The following is a 12,039-nucleotide window of genomic DNA, read 5'->3' as shown; positions in this document are numbered from 1 at the left end:
AGGCTCAAGGAGAGGAAGCACAGTGAGCAGGGTTAAAGGTCCTCTCTGGCTGCCCCAGACTTAACCTCGGGTATGTTTGACCTGAGCCACCATGCTCCTTCCCCAAAGAGCCCTGCACCAGGAATCTCAGCAGACCCATGGGTTTGGGCCCACCCAGCCTCCATGCCACGAGCCCAGGGGCCCTGGAGCCCTGATTTCCTGCCCAGAGACTCAGTGTCCAGCTTTGGATCTGGGCCCAGGAGCCTGGGTCCTGCCTCCTGCCTTTGACCAAGTTCGGTCTGTGCTATGGGGTGTGGGCCTGGAGCCAGCCCAACCAGGATCACATCCCACCTCCAACCATGACTAGCCATGGACTTGGTGCCTGTCCCCTCACCTCTCTCTGCCTCAGTTTCCTCATGTGTAAAATGGGAGTAGGAAAAGCAGATCTCTCTCACAGGGGCAACTAATGCATCTGAAAGGACTGTCCCTGCTTTGCCTGGCAGCACACCCCACCTTCTACATCTTCAGGGCATGGGGTGATGCTTTCCTAGAGGCTGGGGACCCCATCCCAGCAACACTGCCTGTACCTGCCCACCTGGGGCGCCTCAGCTATGACACAGAACTCATTCCTAGAGACCATGCCCTTGGAATACCCTCTCCTCCAATGCCACCTGCCTTCCTGCATGGGGCACCCACACCCCCCCATCGCTGCCTCACACGCTTCTCCTGAGGCCTTAGAAGCCCACGGCACAGGCCAGGCCTGGGCCTACGTTTGGCCACAGTGGGGTCTGACATTCTGGGCCCATGCTGGGTGCCTGCCATGGGTCATCCCAGCTTTAGCCTCCGTTTCCCTACTTGCTCTTGTACAAGAGCCCTGCTGGACACACTCCTGGAAGGAGGCTGACCTTCCTTCCCATGTCCCATGCTGGCCTGTGATTCTGCTACTTTCTGCCTAGCTACCATCATAGCCACTGGGATCCCATGTTCAGCAGATTCGAATCCCCAATGCCAGGCCCTGCTCCACACGCCATCCCTTAGGGACGTGAGCGTCCATAAGGGTGGGAGCGTCCATAGCGCAATGCCTCCTTCTTCTCCAGCCCCAGCATAAGAGGCCGCAGGTGGCACCCCTCTCCCCTTGAGCCAGAACCCACCCAGGGCCACACATGGTGGGCTTAGCAGCTCTACCTGTGTGCCAGTCATGCCTTGCCAAAACTCATGAAGAAAAGAAGACATGAGGGGCAGTGCCAGGAAGCCATGAGCTCACTTCCTGGACTGGTCACAGTCCTGTGCCCAATCTGGGATGGGCAACAGGTTTTATAGGAGGGAGAGCTAGCGGGGTGGCAAGCAGGCCTTCCCTTCCTTCCAGTGCCAGAACCCACACTGGGTATGGTAAGGAATTTTGGGCTTCAGGGAGTCCTGGATCTGGACAAGAGGACCCAGCCCTCCATCCCCCAGCCTGGCCACTCAGCTGCACACCAGCCACATGAGATGATAACAATACAATGCGACAAAGATACCGCAAAATGGCACCAGGTTCCTGGGCCCCACAGGCAGAGCCTACTGTTCCCAGGCCCAGGGCTGCCCTGCCACAGCCACAGAGATTCAACTCTCCAGCTCTGATCTCACTCTGGCCACATCATGACAAACATAGCAATATCTTCACCTACTGCAGGGAGCCCAGCTTGGGCTATGTGTTCTTCCCACACACTTCCTCATCCAACCCTTGCATTAACCTTATGAGGTGCATGGAATCATGCTCCCACTTCACAGAGGCTGAGGTATGGCTCAGGGAGACCCCACACACAGAACACCATTCCATTCTCTGCCTCCTTATCCAGACACAAACTCCTATTCACCCTTCAAAACCCTGCTCAAATGTAAACCCCTTTCTCTGTCTACCTTGCACCCTCCCTCAGCAGACTCCTTTCTTCCTTCTTCCTTTCCTGTCTCCCTCCTTTCCTTTCTTTCTTCTCCTCTCTCTGACTTCCTTAATAATAGCAAATATTTTTTGAGCAGTTAATAAGTGGCAGGAGTGTTAACACTTCACAGGTATTAACTCATTGAGCCACGCAACAGAGGTACAGTTACACCCTACATGCTGTGGTACATGGGTCCAAGGAATTGAGCTGTGTGCAATACTCTCTCTCCAACCAGAGAGTACGGTCGCTGAAGTCCGCATGTGAAGACAGGAAACTGTCAGATGGATGCAACGTGCCCCGCAGGCCTGCTGTGGCTCAGTGCTGAACCCCACAGTAGGCAGTGGCCCCTGCCTGCCCTCTCCACTTCTCCCCACCTGTGTCCCTGCCCCCACTCCCCACCCCGGGAAATCCTCTGTGGCCTGGAACACTCAGCAGTTCCTCCCACCAGCTGCCTTGGTGCCCCGCCCCTCCAAGACAGTATAGCTAGGAGTGGCTCTGAATGGAGATCCTCCCTCTGTCAACCGCCCTGTTGGGTCCAAGTTGTCTGCAGCCTTGTCCAGCCAAGACTGAGGCCTTGTTCTCCCTGCCGTCCTTCTTCATCACTCAGCACAGCAGTGCACAGGCCAGGACCAGGCCCCAGTAAAAAAGGCCCAGAGTGAGGGTGCACAGGGTCCCCAGAGAGACCCTCAGCCCAGCACACCTGAATTTGGAACCAACCCCAACTGGTGTGTGCCCTGGGAATAGCAATAATAGCGCCCACCTCCCAGAGCTGTTGAGAAATGAGACAGTGCCCATAAAGTAAAAGGGCTTTGCAAACCAGAAAACGCCATTGCATGCATATTTGAGATACATCGTTATTATCACTACATAGACTAGTGTATATTGAGATGTAAGAGCTTAAAGGTTAACACATGAGTTCTAGAGCCAAGAGGGCCAGGGTTCAAATCCCAGCTGTGCCACCTACTAGTTGAGTGCCCTTGGGCAAGTTAACTAACCTCTCTGTGCCCCATTTTAGTTTTTTCATCTGTAATGTTTTGGGAAGATTAAACAGGTTAATACATTTAAAAGGCTTAAAACAGTGCCAAGAACAGAGTCAGCATTCCATAAAAGCTAGCTCTGACTAGGACAGGACTCAAAAGATTTGTATGATATTCAATATACCTTATATTGTATTATATTACATATATTCATGTGTGATACCAACAACATACAAACAAAATATAAATGTTATAATAACATGCACACATATTTTTTAACACATTACCTCTATGTTAATAGATATTTGTTATATATATAAATATATGAGTCTCATTTTATATATGAGGGCACTGGGGCTCAGGGAGGTACAGCAACGAGCTCAGTGGTACCCAGTTTCCCTAAAGGTTTGCCAGCCCCAGGTCCAGAGCTCTGTCCACCTGCTGGAGCTGCGTCGCTTCCCCTGCGTCACCCCCAGGATCTTTGGGGGATCCTGGTCCAGGCTCATGGACACAGAGCTGCCAGTCAGCTGGGCAGGGGTCCAGTCCCTCCTCCATCTTTCGCCTCTGGCTCAGAGACAAGCAGCCCTTTCCAGCAATGTTGAGTGAGGCCCCCCTCCCACTCTGTCCCCAGCCCCACTTCACAGCCTCCTGGGGAGGCTGCTTCCTTTCCCTTTTCAGAACCAACTGGTTGCCCCAGGCCTACACCCTGGCACTGCTTCTGAACAGCACCCAACTATTGATGCAAAGTTCAAGAGCAGGAAAAAGTGCTGGCTCTGTGCTGCACAAAGTCAGGAGAGGGCCCCTGGAGAATGGGCTGTGACTGGCAGGGGCACCACAGGGATCTGAGGTCGGGTGCTGGTTACATGAGTGTGTTCAGTTTGTGACAATTCTACAAGCCATATGCTGATAAAGTGTGTATTTTTCTGTACATAGATAATAATTCAATATCAATTAACACAAAGACAAAAACCAAACAGTCTGCCTCACGTTCAGTCTCCAGCACCAGCCTGGAGCAGCAGAAGCCCAGGCCTCAGGCTCAGCTGGAACTGGTGGTCATCCCCTTTCTTGCACAGCACTTGCGTGGCCTTGGAAACCTCCCTCCCTGCCTCAGTTTCCCTCTGCTAAATGAGGAAGTGGTCAGTGTTTCTATCCTGGCTGTAGGGTAAACACCCTGCGGTGCTTTTAAGAAATATGGACGCTTAAGCCCTAATGCAGACCAAGTTCCTGCACCTAGGGCTTTAAAAAAAAAAAAAACTGCTTATTTTGAAATAACCATAGATGTACAGAAAGTTCCAAATAAAAAGTACAAGATCCTGTGTGACCCTCCCCTAGCCTTTCCCAGAGATAACATCTTGCACACCTGCAGTACACCATCGATGCTAGGAAAGCCACAGCCCACTGGGCCTATGGGGATTTCACCAGTTACACACGCCTGCATGTTCCTGTGATTCCCACTCCCCCAGCTCTGTGTGGCCCCCACGATGATCCAGCACAGGGCCGTCTCCTCACCAGGCTCCCTGGGCACCCTCCATAGACCCCTTGCCTCTTCCCACCAGCCCTCATCCCTGGCAACTGCCCATCTCTTCTCCATCCCCATCGTATTTTCATCTCTCAAGTGCCACACAAATGGAATCATCCAGTGTGCCACTTTTTAAGACTGGCTTTCTGCACTCAGCCCCATGCCCTCTGCATTCAGTCACACTTGGGTGTGGAGGGTCCGCTCTGCCTCTCTGCTGAGCAGTGCTCCCCAGCATGGCTGGGACAGTGTATTTAACCCTTCACCTGCTGAGGGCATCTGGGCAGTTTCCGGTTTGGGGGCTGTTATGACTAGGACTGCCGCAAGTGTTCTTGGACCGGTGTTTGTGTAGACGCAAGTCTTCATTCTCTGGAAGAAACGCCCAAGAGCCCAGCTGGTAGGTCATATGGTGTGTTTATGATGAGTTTTAAAAGAAACTGCCAAACCATTTTCCAGCATGGCTGTACCACACTCCCACCGGCAACAGGTGAGTGATCCAGTTTCCCCGCAGCCCACCTGGCATTTCACGTTGTCCCTTTCTATGTTAGCCATTCAGACAGACGTACACGGTGCCATGTCTGTTTATTTTTTAAATGAAAGTTCTCACATATTTATTACTGAACACAGCCAACCAACGCGTTCATAACATATTCAGAGAGAAAAAATACATTCCCAATAAAACATGTCCAACTCTCCAGATAGTGGTGACATTTTCAGCTTGATTTGGCAACATGATTGTGACCCTGAGATAGCACCAATATGTGTGCCACCTCAAGTGTAATTCTTTATAGACCCAGCTTGGTTCTTCTCCAATGTCTCCTTTTGGAGTTGTGCCTGATTTTATTACCAGTTTTCATCCAAATCCACGGGGGAATGGGACGATTTTGCTTTATTTTCTTGGCCAGGAATCACTTACTCCTGAAAGTCTTGTGGGAAGACATGGCGAGGAGCAGAGTCAAGCACACACCACCATGATGGAGAAAGGAAGAGAGGGGGCTGGCTGTGGTTTTAACCTCGTTTCCCTGTGGGGATGCTGCTACCCATCCTTCCATGAGCTTCTCTGCCACCTGCACGTCATCCTTGCTGGAGCATCTATGTGTACCATCTGCTTCAGAAGCTCCCAGACCTAACGCAGAATCAGTGAATCCCCTCGAGCCTCCCAAGCTTAGACAGTTCTGCCGTTTTAAAAGAACCCATTTGCTGCCTTAAGAATTCTTCCAGAACATCCTGTGCTTTCTGGAAGGAACACCTGGATCCGGGCCTCAGGGTGGGGTCCAGGTGGCCAAAGGCAGCTCTGAGTTGTCTCAGCCAGATGACGATCTTGTGTGTTCCTGAGAGGGAATGGGAGGAAAAGGGAAAGAAGGCAGGGACCACGGGGAGAAGGGAGACTCTGGGAGTCAGCTCACAGCCCCGGCAGCTGCCATGACTGGGTTCGCCAGGGGCAACCGGCAAGTGGGCTGGGTGTGTGGTTTCGGGTGAGGGCATGACCCGGGAGGGGCTCGAGGAAGGGACACTTCAGACTGCTACAGGCCCCAGAAGGGGTTGTATGAGTAATTTGCCTCAGTTTCCAAAGGGGTGGGGAGGCCACAGACTTCTCTGTTCCACAGTCCCCCTCCCTCTTACTAAATAAATTGCATATATTCACTGTACTAACTTTAGAAAATAACAGTGAAGCACAACAAGAAAAATAAAATTATCCACCATTCCAACTCCCTGGGGATACCCCAGTGTTAATATTTGAGGAGATTTTCTGGCTGTGCCTGTGTCTGGATGTAGATATGTTTTAGTTTCACAAAAATACGCTCCACTCTGTGAAACACTTTCCCCCACTTCGCACCGTCTCTTGAGTGTGTTTCTGGGTCTGGAAGCATTCCTCCCCTCGCCCCATGGAAAGCTGGTGGAGCCTGGCAGGCACTCCCCTGCCCATGGTGGGTGTTGAGCTTGGCTGTCTCTCTCGCGTTGGTCCTGGTAAACAAGGCAGTGGCTTCAATAGGGTTTCTGTGCACAGCCACAGTCTATCCTTTAGGACCAATTCCTGGCATGGCTGGGGCACAGGAGGGATGTTTTTTGGGCTCTGGGTACACCCGGATATCCACCCAGTGGTGGCACCAACACACTCCTACCAGCAACTGACTGTGAGTGCTGGATCATTCTTAGGGCTCCAGAAGTTTCTCTGTTTGGGGCAGAAGCGAGGGCAAGGGAGGAAGCAGTGGGCACCCTTCTACCCTGTCCCCCACACACCAGGCCCTGGCCCTGTGGTTTACATGTCAGCCATTGGTGTCCACAGCCAGGCTATGAGTTGTGTCACAGATGAAGTGAACAAAAGCACGCTGGGTCTGCATTCCTGGCCTCCCTGCCACCCCACCATGTTGCCAGAGAGAAGGGAGCCTAACAGCGATGCCAGGTCTCCCAGGCTCACTGTGCCCCTTGAGCTCAGGGACGGAATGCAGTCATCCCTCCTCTCTGGGCTTCCTGAGGCTGAGGCGCAGAGAAGTGAAGAGGTGGCCTCTGGACTTGAGCCCAGGAAAGCCACTGGGTCACCTTGTGGTCTCATTCCATGATCCCCGAGGGGTGAGGCTGTTTGCCAGTGTCACACGGTGGGACCCCAGGAGCCACGGTGGGGCACTTGGGTCAGACGGACCCTGTTGGGCTTCCCAGTGCAGGCCTCAAAAGCCACATGACCCTGTCTGAGCCTCAGTTTCCTCATTTGTAAAACGGGCTGATCAGAGGTTACAGCGAGGCTCCCAGGAGCTGACGGCTGGAGGCACCTCATAAACTGGCCTGAGGGGTTGCTACACTGGTTCATGCCCCCTGTCCTGCCCAGGCATCCCAAGCTCTGAGAAGGCCACAGAAGGCTCCTGTCCACCCACTGCCAGCCTCCTGTCCTGGCTCTGGGCCACAGACCGCCCTGCCTGTGGGCCTGGGGCCCCATCACTGGGCACAGTGAGGCGATTGTCCCAGGGTTGGCCTCCACACCCCTCCATCCTGCCAAACTGCCCTGCCCAGGAGCTCAGCCCGCCTGTGTCTGGAACACTCCCTCTTGTGGGAGCAGACGGGGGTCTCAGTGAGGTCTTCCTGGACGGAGAGCCCAGGGTAGCCAGGCAGAAGCCCTGGGGTGAGACCTGTCTGGGCCTGAGTTTCCCCATCAGTGTCATGAGGAGTTTGTCTAGAGAAGCAGTTACTAACTTTGGCAAGGAGAGTCTCAGGCCACTTTGAAACGACGCTTCATTCAACCTAGTCTCCACACAGCCCCCACTTTAAGGTCTAAGAGCTTAGTACTAATTCATTTCATGCTCACAACCACCCTGTGACACGAGATATTCTCCTTGCCACTTTACAGATGTGAAAACGGAGGCACCTAGCCATGATCAGAGGCATAACTCAAAGACTGAATAGGACAGATGCCTTCACCACCCACGCAGGGCAGGGACACAGGCAAAATACACAAACAATATAACCTCAAGAGATCCAGAAAGTAATACCAGGAGACAGTGGATGGGTAGGGTGGGAAGCAGGGGGCTACCCCCACTAACCTGGTCCAGAGCTGCCTCGAGGAAGAGGCGACCACTGAGCCAAGGTCACAGAGGGAGTACATGCTGTGCAAGGGGCCAGCAAGGACAAAAGCGTGCAGAGTGACCTCGGAACATCCTGGCAGAGCAGCCCTAGGGTGCACGATCCAGGTCCAGGTAGGCCAGGCCAGGCATCTACTGCAGGAACGAAGGCTTGGCTTTCATAGAGAGGCCCACCTGGACTGTCACACCTGCCAAGTAGCACCACTGAGATGTCCCCCCAACCACCATCCCAGCTTCTTCTGTGACCCCCAAAGGCTCCACTAAGGACTCTCTTCTTAAGGCAGCAGCACGAGTCATGAGTGTCTCGGGTCAGGGCATGTCCAATTTCTCCTGGGCTTGTCCGGGTGGGACCAAGGCCTCACCATGTGGCCTGGAGCCTGACCAAGCCTGTGCATCAGTGTCCTTTGGTCCCGAGTCCAGGACTGCTGCCAAGTCCTATTCATTCTAGGCCCAATTCACTGACGGGCAAGAAGCAGAGAGAAACCTTAGTCTAGTACAGGCTTGGGGGAGGGGTGTACCTGCAATCTTTGGAGTTGAGCACTCCCAACCTCAACTCCTTGCCCTGAAAGAACTATCTGGCACCACCCCATCTACAGGGCAAATACAGCTTCCAGCAAACCCTCTGGGGTCCACCTGGCCTTTCTGAGGGGTCCTTCCTGGGTTTTCAGCCTCACCTCCTTCGGGTGTCAGACCCTTCAGGTGCTGACAGGACCTCATTTAATCCTCAAGCTGCCCTGGGAAGCTTGAGTTTCTTATTCCCATTTTACAGATGAGGAAACTGAGGCTCCAAAAGGCGGAGACCTCCCCAAGCCTCCTCCGCAGATAAGTGGCTCCACTTAGCTCCTGACCTGAGCCTGTGGGCTCTGTCCCCTGCTCCCTGCTCTAGAGTCCTGCACCACCCACAGTCAGCTCAGGTGGCTGATCTCCAACCAGGAAGAACATTCTGGGCCCTCCCAACCTCAGGATGGAGGATTTGCTGAGACGAGCGTTCTCTGAGGGTGTCCTTCCACTGGAGGTCCTTAGGATATTCAGAAAGCAACCCAATTCACCCCAGACCTAGCAACTTACACATTTTTAAAATTTCATTTTAAAATCGCTAATGTATACTCATGGTTCAAAACAAAAACACAAAAGTTGTCATGTGGAAGGTCTCCCTCCTAAACGTTCCATATCCACCAGGCTCCCAGGCACACAATGCACACCTGTAATGCATACACGCTCCGCTGGTCTCTTACTCCTTACACAGAGCCCCATCTCCTGGGCCCCCTTACAAGATTTCCTTATGTGAACACAAGCAGACACATACTCACACAGAGATGGGCAGTATGCAGGAGTTCAAGACTTGCAATGCATACATGTTCCCCTAGTCTCTTGTTCCTTACACAGAGGCCTTATCTTGACCACAATGTGCTCCTGCCTTCCCCCAACAACAATACACTCTTAAACTCCCTTTCTGGCCGTTCAGTCTCAGGCACAGCTGCCCATGTGGACTGAAGACACAGTCAGGGGATGGAGGTGGCCTCTGCTTCACAGCCGCCCTCCCAGACCTGAGCCCCTGACCTAAAACAGTGGTGGGGAGCACAGCGTACACTTGCTGGGTACAGTGGAGGCCCCAGGCCAATCTTGGCCCTGTAGACTTTTCCATGCCCAATGGAGGGTCTACAGGACAGCCCTCCAACCCACAACATACCCTCAGAGCCATGCTGCCCTCACATGGCCAGACAAGCACACACACAAGACACACTCTTAGCCCATACAATGCAGACACTACACACACACATGTGCAAGCAGGCACATGCACACGGGCTCTTCCAGTGAGCGGCGGGCAATACCCCAGTGTCCCCAGGCCTGGTCTTAGGTGGCTGAGCACAGACAGGAGAAGTGCCTGGCACAGGGTCACACAGTGGGCAAAGGTTAGGCTAGGATGGGACTCCAGACACCCTGCCTGTGGGCCTGGGAGCCCTACCACTGGGCACAGTGAGGTGATTGTCACAGGGTTGGCCTCCAAAGCTCCTCCATCCTGCCAAACGACCCTGCCCAGAAGTTCAGCCCGCCTGAGTCTGGAAAACTCCCTGCTGTTTTAGGGCTCTCCTTACCTACTCCGCCATCCCATGCCTGCACTCAGCAACCACATGAAAGGAAAATCTGTCCCCAGGCTCCGTGCAACTGAGGGTCAGGAGCACAGACAGCAGGTGACAAAACAGCTCAGGCTTTAACTCACACATCCTTCTGATTAAGAAACAACATTTTCAGGCCTGGCACAGTGGCTCACACCTTAATCCCCCATACTTCGGGAGGCCAAGGCAGGCAGATCACTTGAGGTCAGGAGTTCAAGACTAGCCTGGCCAAGATGGTGAAACCCCGTCTCAACAAAAAATACAAAAAATAGCCGGGAGTGGTGGCGGGTAACTATAATCCCAGCTACTTAGGAGGCTGAGGTATGAGAATTGCTTGAACCCGGTGGGTGGAGGTTGCAGTGAGCTGAGATGGTGCCACTGCACTCCAGCCTGGGCGACAGAGGGAGACTGTCTCAAAAAAAAAAAGAAAAGAAAGAAAAAAAAAAATAGTAATTTTGAAACCCCTGTGGGCCAGACGCTGGGCTGGGGACTTCCACGCAAACCCCACAGGGGCATGAAGGTTAGGAGAAGCCAATAAAGGCTAGGCCACGATGGGCTGAGTGCCACTGTGTGCCTGGTATATGACCTCTGTCCTTCCAAACATCCTTGGGGGTAGGGGTTGTTATCTTTCCCACCTCGCAGAGGAGCAAGCTGGGGTTCACAGAGGTAAAGGGGTTCTCTGAAGTTACACAGCAGGTAAGGGCCCTCTTTGTGGCCAGTTAGCACCATCCAGGGGAGGACCTGGAGGGCAGCTGCAGGGGACCTGAAGCCTTAGTGGGGCCCTGGAAGCAGAACCCACCCCCAGCCTGTGGGTTCAAGGGTATGTTGGTTTCTGGATAAAAAGAGCCCAACCTGCCTCCCATCCCCCGCCATGCATGAGAGGGAGGAGCTGGAAAGCTCGGTCTGAGCGTGCGGGCTTCTATTTCAAGGGCGCAAGATGCTGTCACGGCATGCACTATTCCCCATGCATCTGTCTCCACTTGGGACACAGAGCATTTTCCCGGCAGAGAGCTGCAGCAGGGCGGCAGGCCTTGGATGCCCTCGGCTCATGGGGTGGCTGGTAGCCTTGGCCAGCAGCGGAGAGCGCTGCCCTCAGCCAGGTGGGTGGGCTGAGCCCTGGGGTGCAGGAGGTGGATGGAGGGGTAGTGCCCTTACCAGGGCATGAGAGTGAGGATGGTGCCAGCCTCTGACACAGCCTCTCCTGGGGTAGCCATCTCTTCCTGGGCTCCCTCCACTCTTTGGGGCCACTAAGGTCACCGTCCTGAGTCTGACCTCCTTCCACCCCTGACCTTCAGACACAAGGAGCTCAGTGCTCCTGGGCTCCTCCCTGGGTGTCCCATAGGGCTCTCCTTACACCAGCAGGCCCCATCCCAGGGGCCCATCTCAGCAATAGCGGTGCCACCCATCAGACCCCCAGGCCAGACTACTGGGCACCATGGTCTACCATGCCTTTGATGCCCTGTTCTCCCCTGCTTCTTCCCAGCCTTGGGCTGAATCTTTGTGGGCACCCTGGGCATCTCTGCTTCAGCAGCTGCCTCAGCCTCCCCATCAGACCACCTCCAGCTTTTCCTATCACCCCCTGCCTACGCAGCACAGGCCTGGCACGGGGGCACCCTCTGGGTGATGTGAGAGAGGCAGCATGGGGGCTCATGCCTGGAATCCCAGCACTTCAGGAAGCTGAGGCAGGAGGAACCCCAGGAGTTCAAGACCAGCCTGGACAACATGGCAAAACCCAGTCTCTACAAAAAAATATAAAAAAAAAAATTAGCCAGTGTGGTGGTGGGTGCCTGTGTCCAACTACTTGTGAGGCTGAGGTGGGAGGCTCACCCAAGCCCAGGAGTTCAAGGCTCCAGTGAGCTGAGATTGGGCCACTATACTCCAGCCTGGGTGACAGAGCAAGACCCTGTCTCTAAAATATGAAAGAAGGAAGGAAGGAAGGGAGGGAGGGAGGGAGGGAGG

The 12,039-nt window shown here is 53.9% G+C and overlaps 1 protein-coding gene across 3 annotated transcripts in view; it reads right to left on the bottom strand.

The window, feature by feature from the left end:
- The window catches only part of IQSEC1 (IQ motif and Sec7 domain ArfGEF 1), a 176,658-nt gene that overhangs the window by 152,826 nt on the left and 11,793 nt on the right, over positions 1 to 12,039 (bottom strand). The gene's annotated exons all lie outside the window — the stretch shown is intronic.

The sequence above is a fragment of the Rhinopithecus bieti genome, unplaced genomic scaffold (assembly GCF_001698545.2).
Source record: "Rhinopithecus bieti isolate Rb0 unplaced genomic scaffold, ASM169854v2 scaffold_83527, whole genome shotgun sequence".
In the NCBI taxonomy this organism is placed as follows: Eukaryota; Metazoa; Chordata; class Mammalia; order Primates; family Cercopithecidae; genus Rhinopithecus; species Rhinopithecus bieti.
The sequence above is the reverse complement of the archived record's forward strand: the minus strand, read 5'-3'. Positions and strand labels throughout refer to the sequence as shown.